This window comes from Numida meleagris, chromosome 13 (genome assembly GCF_002078875.1).
Source record: "Numida meleagris isolate 19003 breed g44 Domestic line chromosome 13, NumMel1.0, whole genome shotgun sequence".
NCBI classification, from domain to species: Eukaryota; Metazoa; Chordata; class Aves; order Galliformes; family Numididae; genus Numida; species Numida meleagris.
Genome location: NC_034421.1, coordinates 13,914,921 through 13,936,982, shown reverse-complemented (window position 1 = coordinate 13,936,982; position 22,062 = coordinate 13,914,921). Strand labels below are relative to the sequence as shown.

The 22,062-nt window shown below is 53.6% G+C and overlaps 1 protein-coding gene across 10 annotated transcripts in view; it reads right to left on the bottom strand.

Annotated features, from left to right (window-relative positions):
* Positions 1-22,062, bottom strand: part of CAPN15 (calpain 15) — a 44,821-nt gene that overhangs the window by 12,922 nt on the left and 9,837 nt on the right. The window contains exon 1 of one of the 10 annotated variants that reach the window (XM_021411160.1): positions 337-22,058. The exons of the other annotated variants lie outside the window; for them this stretch is intronic. The gene's annotated coding sequence lies outside the window, so the exon portion shown is untranslated. Of the gene's footprint in view, positions 1-336; positions 22,059-22,062 lie in introns of those variants that run through there. 10 annotated transcript variants of the gene reach the window in all.

Genomic DNA, 22,062 nt, shown 5'->3' with positions numbered 1-22,062 from the left:
GCAGGAGGGCAGGGCACCTGACCAGCACGGGCATTCACACCTGATTACCACCCGTGCCTCCGTTGGGCAACACCTAGCTTACTTTTCTGCTCCCAGTGTCAGTTCATTCCTCTTTCAGAGCCACTTCTGTCCACCTTCGTTGCATTTTCTGCTCTCCTCTCCTTTTGGCTCACCACAGTTACCTGTGCTGAGGGGAACCAAGATCTCCTCTGCTGGCACCAGCACAGCTCACCAGTAGTTCCGGGGCTCAGCAGCTCCCAACTCCCCCCAGTTCAGGCAGCAGCAGGTCTTTTGTGTCCACGAGGGGCACCGTGCCCCAGCTGCAGCCCTGCTTACCTGGGAAGTGGAGAGGCCACAGACCCTGGCAGTCCTTGGTTCCAGCCTCCAGACCTGCAGGGAAAAGCCTGACACCCGAATGTGGGAACAGGTCCAACATATGCCACAGGCAACGGTAGCCTCTGGGCTTACAGAGATCAGCTCTCCTCGTTGTGGCCCTCCTGGTGCTTTCAGGAAGGCAATGCCCTGATTGCACGTGTGCTAACGAGCAACAGGAAGAACTGCAGCATTTCAAATGCCCTTTGTCCCCTGCTCCGGTCACTTCCTGGAGCTTTCAACCACACTGAGCTGAAGCAGAGTTTCCTGCTTCCTCCTCCTTTGTACAAAGACCAAACAGTTCTCCCGCAGGTAAACGCAAAGCACCAGACCCCGGAGCCCCACCTCCGTGCACTCCAAACCAGATAATGAAGAGCCTCCGAGCCCACCCTGCACCCTCAGCTCTTCCTGGGAACACTGACTTCAGGCTGCCCCAAAGCAAGGAGCCAGCAGCCTGAATCAGAGGGCTCACCATCAGCACAGCACAGACTGGAACAAACAAGGGAGAGAGAACATGTTGTACCACAGAGGGCAGGTACAGAAAGCTCTGAGATGCCCATGCAGTCCACAGAGGGAGCGTGGTGCTGGCTGCCCTTCAGCATCCCAAGCAGCAGCACCTGCATGAGCAGCTTTCCAAGGCAGCTGAGCTGATTGCATTGCAGCAGAAGGGCCTTGAGGGGACACAGGACACAGCAAAAGCCACCCTCCATGGCTGGGTACAGGGGATGCTCTCCCAGGAGCACCCCGGCAGCATCCAACCACATTTCCCAACCCCATCTCGCTGCTAGTAGCAGAGCAGCTCTCCCTCACAAGGAGATCAGATGCAACCTTCAAATCCCTCCTTTAATCAAACGTTTCTCTAAATAAAGCCTGAACCCAAAAAATCCATTTTATTTCAAGAGAGAGCTTGAAAATTCATTTGGGTTCATATACCGTGCCTTCACAGTTTGAACTTTACAAGGCATTTATTTACTGGAATTCTTTCAAGAATCTTTCCCAGCTAAAAGAAATATAAACATTGATTTTTCTGCCTGAAGTTCTACAGCCATGAGCACAGTCTCTCCCTGTAGCAGCCCACAAACATCTGAAAGGGAAACCAGCCTTCAAACAGAGAAAGGGAAGGAGCCGTGTGACCAGCTCCAGCGGAGGCAGGGAAGCAAAAGGGGCCATGAAGGGCACCGTGATCCTGTCACATCCATTTGTCTTACTGGATGAGGCTCATCAAACCACCGACATCAGCAAAAGGCAAGCAAAGGCTGCCAGCAACCTGCGCCATCCACATCCATCCTGCAGCATCCTGTGCTGGAGGAGCACGGGCTCAAAAACTGACCCCTAACTGCACGTGGCACGCTGCTTACCGCGGGTTGGGACCCTCCAGCCACCGCTCCTCCCGCTGCACGAAGGACAACGAAAAGAAATCACCTACCCCCTTCCTGCATCAGCAGAGAGAAGGGAAAAACCAGGATATCCAGCAAGACACGAGGAGACAGTGGGATGAGCCAGGAGTGCCTGATGTGCTTCCAGCACGGAGCTGCAGGCTTGGGAAGGCAGCACAGCTTCCCTTGGCCAGGCGGGCGATGTGAGCTCCAGGCAGCAGAAGGGATGCAGCAGCCAGGACACTGCAGGGCTCTGCTCTGCCTGTGCTCTGCCCCGAGTTCTGCCAGCAGCCACAGAGAGCTGCTGCCTCTCCCTGGTACTGCTGTCCCAGTCCTGGTCCCCCTCTGCCCTTCCATGCCACCCATTCCAGGTACACCAGCCCGCTCACTGCTGGGATTTCCATCTGCTTGACTCTGACAGCTCCCAGAAAAGCTTGCCTTTGGCCAGCTCTTGCTTTTGCTGATCCCTCGTGGGTCTGTGACTTTCCTGGCAGCGGAAGGGCCACCAGCATGGCAAGCTGATAGGGACATCCCTGTCTTCTTGTCCTCAAGGAGGCTGTCACACCTTGCCACAGTGCCCAGCAGCCACACAGCTTTCCATGCAATCCACTAGGAGATGCATCGAAATGGAAGGGGACATGGGCAGGCATCTTGGGCTGTCCCCAGCCCAGTTCTGTCCCCAGCACTGGTGCACCAGCCTGGACAACCGGCAGTGCACAACTGCAGCCTGTTTCTGGCCCCCTCCCCCCCCTGGAGCACCATGATAAACGCAGGGTCCCAAGGTGACAGCAGGTACAGAGCTGAACAGGCAATGCTGGGTGCTGGCCCTTGGCCTACCATGCAGCAGACCTCATTCCTACACTCAGAGTATTGTGGCAACAGCCACTGCCCCACTTACCTTGCATTAAGATGCTGGGTGAAGAAGGAACCCTTGACAGCTTGCCCAGGGTCTCTACTTCTCCCTATAAAGCCTGGCTGGCTCCTTTCCTGACAGGCAACAAGCCTGTGTGAGAAAATACAGTTGTCTCCGCCATCTCTTCCTCAAGCCCATCTGCTGCATGCTAACACACATGCTCTCCAGCCCCAGAAAACGCAAGTGAGATAAACAACGCCTGCCACCTCCCTGAGTGCCCGGCAGGAGAGGGGTTCTCCTCTCCAACAGCCGCTCTGCGGCGACCTGCAAAGTCACCCACCCACAGGAGGGCTTTCTCCTGGAAGCAGGCACTTTGCAGGGAGCAAGATGATGCAAACGAAGGGTGCCCAGCCTCCCAGCACCCTGCGATGTGGCACACTCCAGCCGGAAGGCAGCAGGGACCATAACACCCCCTATCTCCAGCAGTGTGTTCAGAGATGTATAAATCACTCTACCAAGTATGGAGCTCTCGATGTGCTGTGATCAGGTCCCAAGGAACCTTACTCTCACCCTTCACTGGAGATTTACAAGTGCCACAAAGCCAAGATGACAGCCTCTAGGGAGGGAAGTCCAGGCCAGCATGTGGCTGTTTCCCTCTGGACACCATTTCAGGGAGGACACGGTGGCAGGGAAAGGCTGTCACTAGGAGGGAAAGGAAAGTCACCGCAGAGATATCGCTGGTCCTTTGCTTCCCTCTAAGGAGCAGGAGTCCTCCTCTAACTAAAGCAGGGCAGAAGACAGCAAAGGGATTCATAAGGCACTTCCAAACCCACCTCAGGACAGCAGTGACCTCCTCCAAGGGCTCTGCTCAGCTTGCTTGTCTTGCCAGAGCCCTGGCATCCGCACAGCCACCAAACAAGCCAGAGGTCTCCATCACCTCTGGGTGTCATCTGGGACCAAAAGCACTGCTGGAGGCCTCCCCAGAGCAGGACAAGACAGGAAGGAACAGGGCAGGGTGCAAGACTGGGAAGTGCCCCAAACCTGTAGTTTACGTCTTTCCTCCAGGCAGGGAGCTGGTGCTGTGCCAGCCCCAAGCACCGTGCATCTCCAAGGGCAAGAGATGCCAGCCAGCCCTGGCCAGAAGCTCAGACCACCGCTGTGAATGGCTCGAGGTCACCCGGGCACTGGAGCGAGATATCCAGCGCTCTGCTGCACAGCCCCCAGCAGCATGCAGGGCTGCATGAGCTTGTGTCAGCACCAAGATCAGGCTGTTTCTCTCTAAATAAAGCTCCTCCAGTGAAGCTAAAGCCTTACAACTTACTGCTTCAGTTCTCTCCAGCAATAAATAAACAAATAAATAAAAAGAAATCAATTGTTCTAGTCAGCAACAAACAAGCCCCGAGTTCTCTGATACGGGATGTATTGTAGCAAAATCTTCCCGCTTGATAAATACAAGAAAGGGTGCTAGATCTTTGCGGTGGAAAAAGGAAGCTCATACAACACCAAACAAACAAAACGCTGCCTCAATTATCTGCGAGCTGTAAACCACTTCTCCCATGCAGCTGTTTGCTGTTTAACTCCTTCCAGCAGCACTGACCCAGGGGAGCAGTCTCACGCACGGACCTACCACACCTCCAGCAGCAGCTGCAGCAGAAGACAGCCATGGCTGTGCAAGGATGGCTGCAGGAGGTCAGGAAACACGCAGCACCACTCTTGGCAGTCGAGCTGTTGGGAGGGCGCGTGGCTGGCACCGCTGGCTCCTGCCTACACGCTGTGCAGCCCAGGCAGGGAGATACTGGCAGCTGAGCTACCCTCCTCCTGCAGAGCCAGGCAGGGCTGGGCTGGATCAGGGGAAGGTTTTGGCAGATGTACTGGCAGAGCAACACAGAAAAGCTATGAGCAGGGACTCTCCAATATTTACAGATTTTTATAGGAGCATCAATAGAGAAAAACAGCCTCTGATTCACACTTGTTAGCCCCCAAGGCTACAGAAGTGTCACCAGCTCTGTGCCAGCATCATACAAACAGTGCAGGTTGCATAAGCATTTCCAAATCCTGCCTCTCTCACTCCTCTAAAGCGAGCCAAGTCAATAAAACAGGCTGAAATTCCAGTGACCTTCACCCAAGCTCACAGAGAAGTGCAGCCAAAACAAAAGCACAAGAAGGGACCTGTCCCTTCGTGCTCATAGCCCACTTCCCCCCAGCACAGTTCTTCAGCTGTAGAAGGGAAGACCACAAAGAAAACGGCCCCTGGGCTCACCCATGCTTTCCTGGAGGATCATACCAGAGTAACAAAGTCAGGATCCACACCAGGCGGATCCCTCAAGACAAGACTGGAGCTGGGGCCCTGGTCTGAGCTCCTAGCTTTCCTTGGACAGAGCAATTACATTTACACAGAGAACAGTAACTGCCAATGCTAATAACTCGTGATGGAGCAAGACAACTCTATTTGTTCTGTTTAACGAAGTAACGGTGGCAGAGGAGGATCACTTATCCGAGTAGAAGGGAGAAAAAAAATTAATTCTGCAGCAGAAGACCTTGCAAGAGTGAGCGCCTGAAGGTGAGCAGGGCCATTAAAAGACCCATGAGCAGCACAGAATGCTCCCTACAAAGGGCCAAGAGGCTCAGACAGACACTACAGGTTTTCCAAGCTGATGACACACTCCAGTTCCTGGGAATTTCTTGGTCCCGTCGCACCAGATCTCATGTGTGTTCTTGCACAGTTTCTATTCAGCTTCTACACTTTTTCCTGTGCTGGACACAGCTCCCAAAGGGCTCGGCCAGCTCACGTGTGACTCACTGGCCAGGGAGAGAAGAGGCTGTGGGTTTTAATAAGGAGGCTCTCAGGGGAAAATTGAACTCTACTAAATTAGGAGTGTGAGAAAAAAATATAGGCCCCAGCTAAATGAAGTTTATTCAGCAGTATATGGCTGTGGGAGCCAATAAAACCACAGAATCTGCTCTCAAACTGCCACTTTCCCAGCAATTTACTTTGCAGTCAAACTCCCAGAGAACAGGGCTTGCATGTCTTAACGAAGATGTTACTGGGGAGAGGGGACATTCTGCCAAAGGACAGGGAAGAAACGATTTCCAAGGCTACACTGTAAGTACAACTGCTTGCAAAGGATGCAAGAGGAACAGAGAAATGCTTCTCTACCCTTCACTGGCAACACAAGAGGCCCCAAGGAGGTGCCCAGAGCCAGGTGGGAATCGAGCAGAAGCAGAAGCACAGCAGAGACAGGAGCACCCTGAAACTCCAATAAGATGCACCAAAATCTGTCCTTGATGAAGGAAAGAAGTTGTGAAGCTCTTCATCACTTGCAGAGTCCTCTTGTCTGAAATCTGAAATCCCTGCCTGGGTTTGACCTGGGAAAAGGAGAAAAAGAGCAGAATCTTTGCAGGCATCAGCGTATCTGATGAAGCGGGCACTGGAGTTCCAGGCCTGCAGCTGTTGCAAGAAGGCAAAATAATGCAGCTGGAAGGGGCATGCATCACACCTGCTTTCTTCTAAGGCTGCAGACATACAGGCAGCGTTATCCTGAGCTGATGTGCTGGAGTCTTTTATCATTCCTCATGCAAAATCTTCAAAGCAGAATCTGACTCCGGAAGGCTTGCCTTGTGAGAAAAACAGGCCGTGCATCACAAGCCTTTAATACACCTTAATTGCTTCAGTGCCCAGAAATACTATTTTTGGGGAGGAAACCAGTTTGGCTAGGAGAGCACCATGCAGCTACAGACCAATGAGACAAGACCACTCTCAAGGGCTCCCCCGCAAATGAAAAGGTTACCCAAATTTCTGCCAGAAGAAAAAGAATCCCTGGGGGCACAAGAGCAAGAGCCACAAGGAGCGCTTCGAGGAGGCTGCCAAGTCCAAGTCCCAGCTTTGATCAAATTCAGCAAGCTCCGGGCTCACCATCTTCAGATGAGGGACCAGACATCCCACCCTAAGGCAGCACCTCCTGCACCACCCCAGGGTCATGGGGATGCAGAGCCTGGAAGAGATGCACTATGCCAATGCGATGAGTTCAAACCTCAGCAGCGCTGGCTGCATAGCATACCCTAAATAAACCTGCTAGTGCTGCCATCGTTCCTCAGCACAACCACTTTATTTATCTTCTCTATACCTAATTCCCCTAGTTTTTGGCTACGCGGGGAGATTAAGAGCAAATAATATTATGGTCCAATTGCACGTAAGTATTATGCTCCATAAGGAAAATATGCGTGCCATTAACTCAGCCCAGCATCTTACTACGGCTTAAACAGGTTTGACAGTGTCTTAATACATTGATTTTGCTTCAGGGAGTGATGAATTAATGGCCTCCGTCTACATCTTGCCTCGCTTAAGTGCATTTCCTCACTGACTTTGACTGAAATCCACGTACAGCTGCTATTTGAATCCACTTAAGAGCAAATACATTAAAGGAGGTACGCCGCTTTTACAGTTTCTTGTCCCAGACTCAGGAAATTGGTATAATTTGGGCGTAGAAAGAGCAAAGAAACATCCTGGTTGTGCTAAAACATTTGGGAGTGCCTCAGCGTGCACGCAGCCCCACAAAAGCTGCCTTCTCAGGTGAAAAAGACCCCAAACCTCCAGCAAATGAAACACAAGAATTCAAGAATTTACTTTGTTGTTGTTGTTGCTAGAAAAATCTTTTCCAAAAGAAAAATAAAGATCACTAAAGCAATGCACAAGACTGTGACGAACTCCTGGTGCTGCGCCGTTCTCAGCATCGCTGCAAATGTTGGAGCCAGAGAACAGAGAGCTCTGACCTCCGGAAGATGAACGGAGCCAAGTCACATTGGATGCTCGTGGCTTCAGCTGCCTCAACACGTGGAGCAAGAAGGCAAGGGCAGAACAGGAGCCTTGTCCTTCAGAAAGCCCGACACAATTCGATTCAGCATCCTTGCGTGTTGGGTTTTTTTTTTCCCACTATGTTCCATCTCTGGTCTGAAGAGCATTCCAGCAAGCTTCCCACATAAAATAAAACTGACCGGCGACATTTATGAGCAGCTGAGATGGGGGAAGGTTAGAACTCTTTGAAGTCAATCCCACGAACGGGAACAATGCATCTCATGGATCTGCTCCTAAACAAAATACTTATCTGCTTGGAAGATGGCTTTTATAAAAAGGCTTGAAAAAAGCACTTTCACACTCAGCCATCACGCCAAGGCTGAGGATCAGAAAAATGTGCTCAAACAGGGTAAGGTTCTGGTCAACAGGTAGAAACAAAAAGGCAGTACCGTGAGAGCCACCGTAACCCAGCTCGTGGCCCTTCAGACTCATCTTCCACAGCACGGTGTGAGCAGCTCGCCATGCACGTGTGCCAGCAGACACCCCTGAGCCCATTTGCTCACCGATGCTGAGAACAAATTTAGAGTTAAGGTGCACTGCTGCTTCCAAGCGCTCACCTCGATGGCCCCAGCAGGAGGGAATCTGCAATTACTCACATGCAGAAATGCCTGAACGCTTCTGCGGAAAAGGTGGTAAATGAGAAACTTCATACTCTGCAAAGACCCCCTGAGACAGGAAGGAAGAGCTCAAAGGCAGCGCAGGGACTCCAAAACTGGATCCACGGAGCGGCCTTGAGGCGGCTCCCAAAACTTCCCAAGGGTTTGTGATGGCTCAGTCCCAGCAGACACCTCCCCTGGACGGTAACAGAGATGAACTGAAGGAAGGAGCAGCCTGGGGAGAAGAGCAGTGGAGCTGCCAGGCAGCAGGGCCAAACAGGGAGCGGAGGGACAGCGACAGGGCCCGAGGGAGCAACACGGAGCTGTGGCAAGGGAAGGCTGGGGGTGAGGGAAAGGCTCTGCCCCAGGGGGTGGTGGGCACGGAACAGCTGCCCAGGGTGGTGGCACGGCCCCGCACTGCCAAAGCCCACGGGACACCGCTCTCGGACATATTCTCATACTGCCCTGTAATTTGAAAGAGTAAATTAAATTCCTTCCTTCCTGGGATGAAAAGGAAATTCGACGCTATTTGCTGAGAGGCAAAATAGTGCTGCTGGAGGAAGCCAAGCGAGGCTGGAAAGGCCCCACCGCCCCCTCGGGTAGTCCCGTGGGCAAACAGGGTGGTGGAAGCTCAGGCAGCACGGGGGAACCCGCGGGGAAGTGGGGGGAGGAGCACCTGCCGAGCTCCTCTCTGCCTTTGTCACCCCAGTTCCCGGCCTGCAATCAGCTGCATGGGGCACCGCCATTTGCTAGGGCAACACCTACCTTCTTCCCTAAATGCTCCCTGAAAAAAATCAAGGCATAACTTCAAGGCGCAATTAAGAAAGCCCACAGTAATCAATAGCTCCGAGTCATTTGGGATGGAGGGAGTCCAGAGCTGCGCAGTGAAGCGCTGGCAGAGGGAGGATGCAGAGCCTGGAGCATCCAGCTCCTGGTCCAGAGCCGTAACCTGGCCAGCACCCTGGCTCCTTGCAGAATTGATGCCAGCCACTCCTCCTGCAAACAGGGAAACTTCTTGGGAGCCAGCCCACGCTGCCGGGCTCTGCAGCGTCACCGTCCTGTGCCAGCCCATGAAGCTACCAGCCATGCCCAGAGCACTGCAGGCAGGACCGTGAGCCGGCTGCAAGTAGGAAAGGCAGTGAAGCACCATGGTCAGTGTCAGTGGCTGTCAGTCTCCCTTGAGAGTGATTAACATGCCTTAACGAAAAACTAAGCCAGCCCTCTGCCTCACGAAAGCAGCTTTAGCTTAGTAACCCAGCCAGCATGCTTTGCACTGATGTGCAGAAAAGAAAAGCTTGCCAGGAGACAGAAGAAGAAAGGTGAACTCTGGCAACTCCTGATGCCCATGGAGTTCATTCTCTGGTCAGATCAGGGCACGGTGATCAAGCCACCACTGCCACCCCACAAACAGCACTGAGTGGACAGATGAGGATGGTGGTTCTTCCTGAGCAACCATCAGTGCCTCCAACCAGCACTGCAGTCTCCCAGCATACCTCAACAGCTCTTCTCCACTGGCAAAAAGAAGCCTGAAGGCAGAGCGCAAACCTGAAAGTTCTCTCTCCTACTTCAGGAACAACACTTGCAACCCCTCAGAAGAAGACTGATTCCAGAGAAGGATCTCAACACGCAGAGCAGCAGCTCAGGGCACCGTCCCAAACAAATCAGGATGGGAGCTCGCACACACATGCACCCACTTGCTCTTACCATCAAGTCCTTGGCTCCTGACACAACTTCCAAGGGCACATACACTCACCCACTGCCAGACACTGGAAAAAAATGGGCAAGGGGGCTTGGAGCAGCCTGCTGCACTGGAGCCATGTTCCTCCACATCTCACTCCATGCTGGGGGTGTGAAGCGGGGACAAGGGTGAATAGAGCTGCCTGGCCCTGCACAGAGAGCAGAGGCTTCAAAGAGGAGTATACCCCACCAACCTCACAGCTGCCTCCAGTCTTTCCCCTCCTGGATCATCCGCACCTTCTCCAGCTCCGTTCCCCTTGCCATGTTATTTCAGGGCATGCAGATGAATGCAGTACTGCACAAAATCTGCTGCTGCATCAGGCGTGTTTTGGGAAGCCTGCAGCCAGCAGGCTCTGCTCTCCTTGCAGGCTCAGGGGGAGGAAGAACAAGGGGGAGAAGCTGCCTTGGGTGCTGCTCGGGCTCAGGGCAAATGAACCAGCATCTCCTCCTCGCAATTGGAGGAAGAAGCAATTTATTCTGACAAACGGTGAAAGCCTGCAGCAGGGTTGGCTCCTTCTGTCAAACCCGGTGTACCACACACAGGCTTACGTGCCGGAGCAGCGAGGGGAGGGTACTGGCAGTCAAATGATATATGCATCACTCACACAGGGAGATATCAGCAGCTCAGAAGAAGCAGGCTGCAAAAGACACCTGCCTACTTACCCAGCATCCTGGAGGATGGCAAGCACAGAGTGTGCTGGCCACTGCATGTGGATACACGCCGGGACAACTCTCCATTTACGCCCATCTGGAGGGGTCACATCTCCACCCTTCACCTCAGAAATGGTTGAACCTTCGGGCACAAGTGCCTCGGGAATGAGACACAGCACGAAGGGGCATTCAGCAACAAGTTGGCTGCGGATTGTCCACAGGGCAAGAGGTCGGGAAATTAAAACTGTCAACTTGTGAAAGATCTGCAGCAAGAAGGATCTGGGATGCTAAGTGTTCAGATTAGCCAAAAGAACACAGGCAGCAGCACAGCTCCTCCCGAAGCAACCTAACTCCAGCGTCCCTTTGGTCTCCAGCAAACACAGACATGACTGCGTCCTCCTTACCTTGCAACGCCTGCTTGGCTGACAGATTACTTCTTTCCACCAAGCATCTGGGGAAGTTCTGGGCAGGACTGGGAAAGACTTTGCCACTCCAGCCTAAGAAATACCACCAGCACCTGAAACAGCTAAGACTGCATGCATGTCTATGTAAGTAACTGTGCAGCTCTGCGCCTGCTTTGGAGCCTTGGATTCTCCTCCTGCAGGGGTCTGTGATCCAGGCAGTGAACAAGGCACTGAGCAACCAAAGTCTATGCTCAACCACTAGGTCTACAACAAGTCCAGAAACCAAATATGAATTTCTCAAGTCCTGGCAATGATTATTCACCATCCTCTAAATTACTTGTTAATTTAATGATTTCCAAACCTTCGGGTCAAGCCAGTCCTGCTGTCTGTGAACAGTCATAATCACAGAAATGAAGCAGGCCAAGAAAACTGTTCTTAGCCCAGAAGACGCAGGGCTTGGCGACCAAGCTGTGAGAAGGCAGAAAGGTGCATGCTGGACCATTGCTCAGTGCTCAGCCTGTGCCTCACCTAAGCCAGGACTGCTGGGAAGGCCTCTTTCAGCAGCACAGCCCTCGCATGCTCTCCCCAGCCCCCCTGGGACCACACATTTGCCCGCATCCCAGAATAAAAAGCAGCTGGAGTCACATCTGAGCACTGCCAACAGGAAGATGAAAGACTTTCAGACACTCCTCTTTTTCCACTGACACTGCCTTTATGGGCTCTTCTCCCCACAGCTCCTTTAATTATCGATTTTCTACAGGTGGTGAAGTTCCAGATGCTCCTGGGAGGCTTTTCCAACTTTATTTTATTTAAATAACAGGGGCATATGGTTTATTACAGATATTAAAGGGTTTGTGGGTGTATGTGCAGAGAATCTTAAGAGAACAAAATAAGCATCCAAACCTGGGACTTGGTGAGCTACCGGGACCTCTGAGTACCCTGATACCAGCACCTGGCCACAGAGGAGCAGAGAACAGCCTCAAAGCAAGAGCTGTGAATGACTTCCAAGCTCCTCTCTGACATCACACTTGATGTCTTCAGTGCTGACTTACAACTGCTCAGGAGATGATCAGGATTCCCACTTCCTTTCTAGAACAGCAGCCACCCCCTGAACAGGGTGGCCAGGACACGGCCAGAGCCAAAGATGAGGTTACACAGGATCTAACAGGAGCTGAAGCAGCTACGCATGGCCCCTGAAGGCAGGGCATTCATGCTGAGTCAAGGTTGTTGAAGGAGCACCCTCAGCTTGACTCAGTATGCAAAGTGTTGCACAAGAGGGAGGAGTGAGGCAGGCAGGCAGTGAGCTCCAGGTCCTGGCTACCTGCGAAGCCCCTCAGGGGGTAGGTGCAACCTCCTTTGCCTTAGTTTCATTAACACAAGGAGGTTGCAGCAGGCTCTGTGCAGGAGATGAGTTAGCCCAGATGAGAAACGACAGCCAGTGACATGGTAGCATAGCATGCTGGGCTGCATGGGCAGTACTTTTCTTTGGTGGGGAAACGATCCCAACGAGGACTGCTGTCCCACCAACCTGCTGTGTGTCCTGCAGCCCAGCTGTGAGAGGAAACTGCAGAACCACTGGAGGAGCTCACAGACCTGGGCACAGAAACCTTCCAAGGGCAGTCTTGATCACCTCTCTCCAGCTCGAAGTTGAAACAGACCCTGGAGGAACAGAGACCTGGCTGCTCCTTGAAGGAGGATCTGAACAGGGAGGCAGAGAATGAGAAGGAGCCCCTCAGTGCTACAAATGTGAGACCGTAAGACAGAAAAGCAAAGACGGGGCTGATTCCCACGGCTGCATTTTAGATGTACCTGCTCCCAGTGGGGAGGGGAAGAGGCAAGGAAAGGAGCAAGAAGCTGAACTCATGAAGCTGCTCCCTCTGAGAAGACGGGACAGCTTCAGCAAGGTGGGTGGACTCCTGAGACCAAAGGACACGCGATTCCCCCGTTTTGCCACCTGCACTTGAGGTATATTTGAACACTCACTCCAAAAGCAATCCCTGTGGAGGAAAGAAATCTGGATGGCGAGGAAGCTCTACTTGCTGTTTTCATTTCCCTAACCGTCTTTAAGCCAATTAAGGAATTCCTTTTCAAGTGAGGGTCTGCAGTGTGCCTCAGAGGAGCCTGCGCTCCCTGAATAGAACAGGGTAAGGACGAGGCAACCATCTGGAGTTAGAGCCCTGCAGTCCCTAGACACTGCAGGGACTGCTGGTCCTGTGCTTCTCTGCAGAAATCCCAGCTATTCCAAACCCCCAGATCTCACGGTTTTGCAGCGCAGCTCTGCAGCTTTTCCCTGTCCCCCTTTGCATCTTTGTTTCCTCATCAGTACCAAAAAGCAAACCTTACCGACCTCAAGCAGACCCCTTCTTGCAGCTTTCAACAACGCCTGCCCAGAGCTGTAAGAACAGCAAAGAGGAGGCTAAGATGAAGGCATGGTCTGTGCTTTTACCTCGCACCCGTAATACTGGGCCTTAACACTGTGCACAGCCTGTAGATGATATAAGCATTTTGCATCAGAAGAGCACCTGCATGGGCCAGGGCTGGAGGAAGAGGTCCACTTGCTGGGATAAAGACCAACTACTATGATCTTTAAGAACAGGGAACAATTTCAGATGTCACACAGCTGAACAACAGCAACTTATGCATTCATGCTATCACCCTCTCCCACATTCAGCGCTACTTCACGCCCCTTTCCAAAACACCAGGTCTGAGCTCTGGTTGAGAGAATTTTCTGAATCCCACAGACTAGACAGACTGAGGGCCACAGCTGGAGAGAGCCAGGAAAAGCTGATGGCACTGTAAACCAGGCACACCAGGGACTCTTCCACAGCCCTTACTCCCTGTGCAACTTTTCTCCAGTGTGGGGAGATGGAAGAGATCCACTGGTGGTGGACATCAACTCGGCTAAGATTTATCCCGCAATCTGGAGTGCTGTTAAAATAAAACGGAAAGACGAGTTGGGGAACAGAAAGAGAGAATGAAAGGAAGGGGAGGGAGGAGAACTGGAGCCACAACACAGCTCCGAAGCTGTCTGCTTCCATCACTCACATCTCCGCGGAATAAATCACCCTGCATTCCCAGCTGCTGTGCTCCTGCCTTCGCTTCCTGCCGTGCTAATACCTGGGCTCACTTCACAGGGGAGCACACGCAAGGTGTGCTTAACAGAAGCCCATCCATCTCCACAGGCAGCTGCAGTCAGGCTTGGCACAAATGGCAGAGAACAGCACAAGGGGTCAGCTTCAGGGGGCAGGAGGAGGGACGCCCCGACTGTCACTCCCTAACTTCCACCTTCTCATCCCAGCACTGGCTGAACACAAACTCCATCGCTACCCACCAAGGTCCCACCACTAGCAGCTTCAAATGAATGGATCTGAATGCCCACGTGCAGCGGGCCTACAAAGGTCACTTTCTCATGTGCCTGAACTTTGGAAGGAATGGTTATCGGCATCTGTTTGGTTTCTCAGAGGAGCGCTGGGTGGGCTTTGGGGAGCGAAGAGGGGCAGAGCAGCACTGCAGTCTGCTCACACCCCACGCTCTGCAGCCACTGCCACCTCCGCTGAGCCAGCAGCACGTCCGAAACGTGCCCTGCTCCGGCAGTCAGACCGTAACTACCAGGGAAGTCACTACAATTCATACTGCCCCCAGGAGGCCTCTGGACTCAGTAATTCAGACTATGGCACTGTTTACAGCCTCGTAAAGATGAAGCATACTTAAGTTAGTGCTTTGACAGCTGGAACCTAGAGGATGCTCCCAGCTGGAGCACATGCAGTTAACCTTCACGTGTCCACACGCCACCGAGAAGCGTCACAGCGAGCTGGCCAAGGCTACACCGGGGCTGCTCCCCACAGCTCAGCGACCTGTCCCCGCAGCAGGACACGATGCTTCCCACCACAGAAGGCAGCTCCTGCTCCTCCTGAAAGCTCCCAGAGCTCTCCAAGCCATGCACGCTCCCACTGGAGTCTCTCGGGTGACCGCAGCGTGCACACTCTGCAAGGACAACCTGAAGGTGCCCACCCACGGGCGCAGGGCAGAGAGAAGGCACAAGCCCTGCCCGCATCTCTGCATGGGATGGATGAGCACTGCTGGGCACAGGATGGATGGATCTCCACTGTATCAGCACTGCGAGCACAACAGCGAGCCAGGGGCTGCAGTTCCCACATCAGCATGCTGGGAAGATAGAAAGCATTTAAGCTCTTGCTGTAGGAAAAGACAACCTAAGGAAAACAGGCCGTTGTGTGCTGTTTGCTAAGGAGATGCCCTGGGGTACGTGGTGATGTGCTCAACACACGTTACTGCACGGACCATAGGAGTTGCTAGGCAAAACGACAACAGCAAGCAGCGACCAGGCAGATTTGTGCCATGTGCTGCAACCCTGCAGCTTCTGCAAAAGCTTTTGCACATTTCAGAAGCAACAAGTGTTTCCACATTTGTCCCTCTCTGCAGACAGTCAGAGCAGCTGTGGGGTGAGGCAGTGGCAGAAGCCTGGGCTCCATGGCAGGGAAGGGTGAGGAGGATCCATTTGCTGCAGCTGGTGGCACAAGTGTGATGGGAAGTGCCAGCACAGCACAGGGCACACGCCAGCTGCACCAGCGCCTGGTGTATCAAGGAACCAGCAGAAAAAAACACCTACACACACACACAGAGCTTCACTTTTCCAAGGTACGCAGCTTAAAAACAAGGCTTTCAGGAAGACGAACGATCCTGCTTGTGATCACCTGCACCTCCTTCTCCCCTCTCTGCAATCAGGGAATGGTATGGAAGGACAGTGTGTACAGACCTGCCCTCTGCATCTTGAAAGGCAGTAAGAGCCAGCAAGAGCCAGCCTCCAGCACCTGCAGCGAGCCTGCCACGCTCGAAATGCAGAAGCCCAGCTCCCTGCACCTATAAGCCCCAGCACGCGGTTCCGCTCCACACTGCGTGCCAGAAGCAGCAGGGCACAAACCCAGGCGTCTGGAGACAAAGCTGTGCTATGCAGATCTGAGCAAGGGCAGGCAAGGCCCCTCTGGCTCCCAGCAAGCTGCCAGCTTGGCAGCCCCAAAGCACCTGCAGCCCAAACTCTCCTCCCTACCCCAGGCACTGCCCCGAGCCTCCTGCTGCTCGTCCCACCGCCATCCAGAAGGGCTGCGTTCACAGTTCAAGTTTCCTCCTGGTTTTCCCGTCCTACTGCAGCCTCATGAACACCATCTGGAAGGCAGGAGCAGTTCCTTCGGATCAGCTCTTCACACCACCCCTCCGTGGCCTGCAGCACCTGCCCCTCACATGGATTCAGTGCTGCTGGCTGCGGTATCGCGGCCCTGCTGTACCCAGCAGGGTCAGAACGGAGCACGGAGAGGATCCCAATTCAAATACAAGCCCAGGGTGGGTTGTTGAGATGAAGAGATGCTGATAAGGCCATCTCCTCGGGCAAGCTGCAGATCCCTGGGCAGGAGCAGACAGATGTGTCATTTGTTTTGCAGCTTCAGTTTGCCAAACTGAAACAGCATCAAACCACAGCTTATCTTTCCTCTCCGTGTCCCTTGAACAAGCGCCCTTTTATTCGTGGCAGTCCCACACAGCAAGATGGTTTCACACGAACAAACAAAGGCCTCAGAGGGTTTGCTCAGCACGTGCTGCCCCGTCCCAGCACGCACCAGCACCGGCCCCAAGCCCAGATGGGATCAGCATCACCTCGGTCCTGGCAGGCTAAAGGACACTGCAGCTTCATGCATTCTCCTCCGCATTTCTGAACCACATTAAGTCAGAGAACCAAGTCCAGACCCACAGGTGTCAAACCGGATTAAGTTACCGGTGGGGGAAATCCAGCAGCAACTGGTGCCTGCTACTTTTGGAAGGAAGGAATGAGCTCCAAAACAAGCCTGGAAGACAGAGGGCACCTGGCAGCGCTGAACAGCTCACAGGGGCAGGGAGCTCACTTGGAGCAGGCAGCAAGTTGGTCCTGCCCTCAGCCCTCTCTGCCAAGCCCAGAGCAGCAGGAGCACAGCCCTGACACAAGGACATCTCCCTGCAGGACAGACACTGCACAGCATCAGCTGGAGGGGTGTGTGGTTCCACCCTGGCTCTTTTAAGTGACTCTGCTCCACACACTGCATGTCCTCCACCAGCTCCCTCCTTGCAGCACTCAGGCAGGCTCCTGAGCTCCTGCTGTCACAGCATCCATTCACCAGCTCCTGCTGGAGGACGGAGACTGCTTCAACAGCTCCAGGCTACATGCATGACACCCCTGCAGGGGCCAAGGGATTTGCCATGAAGCACTTGGCCAGGCTTCTGCCTCTGCAGCAAGAGGAAAGTCAAAGGAGCAAGGCAGAAGGGCTGCTCTAGAAAAATTCCTGCTTTGGCTGCTCTATTTTTTTTTTACTCTTAAAAAATGAACAGCAAATTCACTTCCTGCCAATCCGCCTCCCAGCTCACCCCAGCATATGCACATCTGGGAACAACCTGCTCCAAGTACAACACCCAAGTGCCCTCCCAGCACGAGTGACCACAGCGTACAAGAGGCTGTCCCCCTTCACAGCAAGATCACAGCCCTGGGATCCCTTCCCAAAAGAGAGAAAGAGGACAGGACCATGGATCTGGGCATAGCCACAGACAGACACCAACGTCCTGCATGCACACCTGCATCCTGAGAGCACCAAAGCAAAATTACCCAATTACTGCACCTGGAGAAGGACTTGACCCTACATTCCTGCACCAGAGAAGGACCTGACCCTACCTTTGTGAACAAGGGGGCTCAGCTACTGCAGAGCATCCCAAAACCACATAAAGGTGCTGCTGCCCTTTCTTGATAGCATATTGAAGGGACAGGCCTGCTGCAGTTTCCACAGTGTGACAGCAACACTCCAGGCATGGGGTTCAGGCATCTCTGGTAAGATCTTAGCACGTTCTCTGCCTCCCTGCCCTGGCTTTTACCCACGCTTGTGGGAAACAGAGATGGGGAAGGTGGCCTGGGGGCATGGGGCAGGAAAAGGAGAGCAAGGGAAATTTGCCCTCATACCACTGGGGCCATTTGGGTTCATACTAAGAACTTCAGTTTCTACTCCTCTGTGCCATCCTCTCATTTCTTTACAGCTCCAGAGCTATAAATAGTCTCAATTTAGACAATTAAGAGGCTTTGAGAGGAAACGGACTGCTGGAACAGCCAGCACGGAAAGCGGATGGGCAGGGATGGAAGCCACAGCACGGAGTGCTGCCAGCTCCTCGGCACTGCACGCTCTCTGGGGCAAGGCAGCGTTCCAGCTGCCACGTGATTTGGTGAGAACTGGCAAGCAAACAGTTCCAAGCCCAACGCTCCCACCAAGCAGGTACCCACAACCACCCGCAGCACGGTTCCCCTACCACATCCCAGCTGAACTCAGATGCCACAGCTCCCAGTGGACCACAACCCACGCAGGGACACAGCCACCTCGCTGCAGCACTTGGGGAGCGCCAGCTCCGCTCCAGCACGATGAACAGGCACGTCCTGAGCATCAGAGCCGATGTTAGCACCGATCCAAACCTCCCCTCTTTTAGTTTGAAACCGTTTCCCTTTGCCCTGTCACAGCAGTCCCTGCTAAAGAGTCTGTCCCCTCTTTCTTACAGCCCCCCTTACATGCTGAAGGGCCGCTATCACGTCTGCCCAGAGCCTTCTCTTCTCCAGGCTGCACAGCCCCAGGCTCTCAGCCTGTCCCATAGGCAAGGTGTTCCATCTCTTGGATCATTTTTGTGGCCCTCCACAAGAGGTATTCATTCTGAAAAGGATTTTTAGAGAAAAGTACAGAACCTTTCCAAAATGCTGCAGGAAACCCCAGAAAATGCCAATTCTCCAGAAAAGGGAAGGCATCCAGAAAGCTTCGGTCAAACCAAGCAGTGGACAGAACCGCTGGGATTCAGCTGCACAGATCTCACAGTTTAAGCATGCTGCAACCCAGGGGTGCTCCCAGCCCCAGCAGCCTCGTGCTGACATCTGCACAGCTCTGGCAGCGACCTCGCAAAGGCCCAGAGTGAGCAGAGGGCCCAGCAGGGAAAGGCCCATCTCTCTGCAGCGATGCAAAAGCAACCATCAAAAACCCGACCAGAACAGGACCCTGCCGCCCCTCTTCATGAACGATGGGGAATGGGGACCAGGTGAACAGAAACACTCTCTAAAATCTCACCTCGAAGACCATCAGTGCCCTGACCCCTTCCTAGCACCTTACAGGTACGGAAGGACACACGGCAAAGAGCTGCCACCGCCACTTCCAGCAGCAGCAGCACGAGAAGGCACTGCCAGCCCCTGGCTCCCAAAGCTCTCAATAGCAGCAGCAGAGCAAGGTCCTGCCACCAGCACCTGCAACACTGCACAGCTTCACGAAGGGTTTGGCGTGCCAGGAACCTTGCCATGAAGGGTTGGCACGTCACCTTGGCCATGAAGAGTCTGCAGGCTCAGCCGAATGCTCTCACCCAGCTGCAGCCCAAACACCTCCACGTACGCAAGCAAGAAGGAGCCCGAGCAGACTTGCAGCTAAGCCAGAATTTATCTGGAATGTACACGCAGCTATCGAGGATTTATTTAAAAATAAAACCTTTGCCCCAAGCAGAGATTTTAGCAACAAGATTCCTTTCCCTACCGTGTATTTGTACCTTTAACCATAGGTAGCTGTAGCCTCCCGGTACACTGGGGAGGGCAGGGGCATGCTCTTGTTTAAAACATTAGATGCTAACATGTACAGAGACTACACAGCCTGGTTCAGAAGAGAACAGGGACTCAGATCTGGATGTCACAAGGCTACTGCTTCCATCACCAAGTCCCTTTTGCTGCTCCCGTGTCCATCTGCTCCCAGCAGACAGGGCTGCACACCACCAGCCTCAGCCCTCGAGGCACCACAGCCTCCTCCCAGCTTCCAGCACACCTCAAACACCACACAGCGCTGATTTCTTCCCTGACTCATACCCCCACTGTGAGGGAGGCCTCCCTCCAACAACAGCCCGCTCGTGATGCGCTCCCACCCCCTGTTTTCGTAACAAGGAAGGTGTGCATTCATCCCTGAGGCACGGGGCACACCACAGCATCCTTGGCTCTGTGCTGGCCTTCGGCAGCCAAACATCAGCAGCTCTGAAGGCGGCCACAGGCAGGGGCAGGAAACCAGCAGGAAAAGCAAAGTCTATCCCAGAACTCCTGGCCGGCCTCAGACTGACTGCCCAGTACTGCACTTCCTTCCTGCGCTATAGAGCCCCAGGGATGAGGCCGTGAAGAGGCGGACCCACCTACTTGGACTTCGTCTATTTACTTTTTTTTTTTTTTTTTTGGAGCATATTAATCTGTTTCTCTCTGGAAACCAAGCAGCTGCCTCTGCTTCACCCCGCTGCTGCACCAGTCTCACCATGGGAACCGCGGGGACTTTGATGCCTGGCAGCCCGGCTGATCTCAGCACGTCTTTTGAACCCGCTTCCATAATCACCGCCTAAAGCAAGGCCTTCCCACGCAGAGGCTGCTCGGTGAATCATGGCCAGCTATTTTCCTGTCTCCAGGAACCACGCAGCACTCAGCCGGGATGAGCTCTCTCCTTCAGCGGGGGAAAAGCATCATTCTCACCAAACCGCTCCTAACAGGACGCTGCCTTTATCTGCACAGAGAGCAGCGGTTCCTGTGCTTGCCCCAACATCCGCCCCGCTGCGGAGGCTGGCTGTGCACGAAGTGCATTTCTGTGCGTTAGGATTTCACGTCATTTCTCCAGCTCCAGCTCCAGCAAGCTGCAGGCTCAGCCCTGGGAGCAGCAGGCACAGCCGGCACGCACCGGGCTGCACAAACACGGCCCTGCAGCACCGAGTGCTGTTTTGCACTGCCAGCTCCTCAATCACAGTGCTGGCCGTGCACAGGCGAACCAGGGCAGTCAGCTGCCATTTCCACACCTTCCACACCTCATCTAGGGAAGAGAGGAGGAAGCAGCAGTCTGGAGGGAGTAATCCTGCAGGAAGAGCCCAGCTCTGTTTGCAGGATCCCTCGAGAGTGGCAGAGCACAGGCTGCCAAGCAGGACGGCCAGCCCTGCAGGCTGGGACGCACAGCAGTGGTGGTGGGGAACTGCACAAAGCAGCCTTTAAAGGCCTCTTAGGCATTGCCAGAACTCAGACACAAGACCGAGAGCAAAGACAATGACTAATTGCTTCCATGCTGCTATAAGCCCAACAGGGAATCCCAAGGCAGGGCCTACAAAGGAGCAGAGCATGACTCTGTGTGCCTCGAGGTCTCCCCGAGTTGTACAGCAGACACTGGGAAGTGAACTTGCTGGGACTGGCAGCAGCAACAACAAAAACAAGGACTACGCCGCAGACAGGACGTGACCATCACAGCAAACGCCTCCGGTGGAAAGCCACGACAGCTTGGGGACACTCAGAAGCAAGCAGCTATTCCTAAAATACTAGTGGCTCCAAACAGACTCAGGCAAGTACAGACACCCAACCAGGTTGGCATCTGCAGAAAGCGGGCTTCAGGCCAAGGCTCAGATAGTGTTAGCATTAAACACGGCAGCCTCTGTAGTCAGGCCCCCGGGCTGGGGATTTCTAGCTGCTTTCGGCGTACCTCTCAGCCTGGGAGAGCCTGAACACAGCACACAGCCCTCCAACAGGAGGAAATATTCCTCACTCTCAGGTGGTTGATGGGGAATGAGCGCAAGCAAATGACTCAGAGGCACGTCTTGAGATGCTGATTTTATCAAGGAGGGACAGAAAGCAAGAGAAGGAAACACCGAGCTCTCTTTCAGAGTCATTCTGTCATTTTGGTGCGGTTTGTTCCCCGTGATCTGATATTCAGAGCATTTCACTGCATTTTCATGAAAACAGCATCTCTCGCTCTTTTAAGTGCAAAGACTCTTGCTATTTCTCCCCACTCAACCTGGAGTCATAATGCTTCATCTCTGACAGTTACAGTTAGCTGGGAGGTGAAAAGGGAGCCACAAGAAGGCGGCAAGCTCGTTAGTGGAATGGAGATCCCATTCCCAGGCAGACACCATCACCACCGGGGTGAGTGAGGAAGAGGTGGGATGAGTCCTGCAGTTATTCTGCAGGAGACATTGGCAGCCTGATAAACGAGATATGGCTTGACACCACTCCAAGCAGTGGAAATTCAGCTCTCAATTTCACAAGGGCGAGAGCTGAGCCTCTGGATGAACGAGCCCGACACTCAACAGGATGCAAAGCGACTCATCCCCGCTGCGCTGCCCAGGGTTCAAGCTGAGAGGTAAGCAGGTAAGCAGGCTCCTTCCCCTTCTCCTT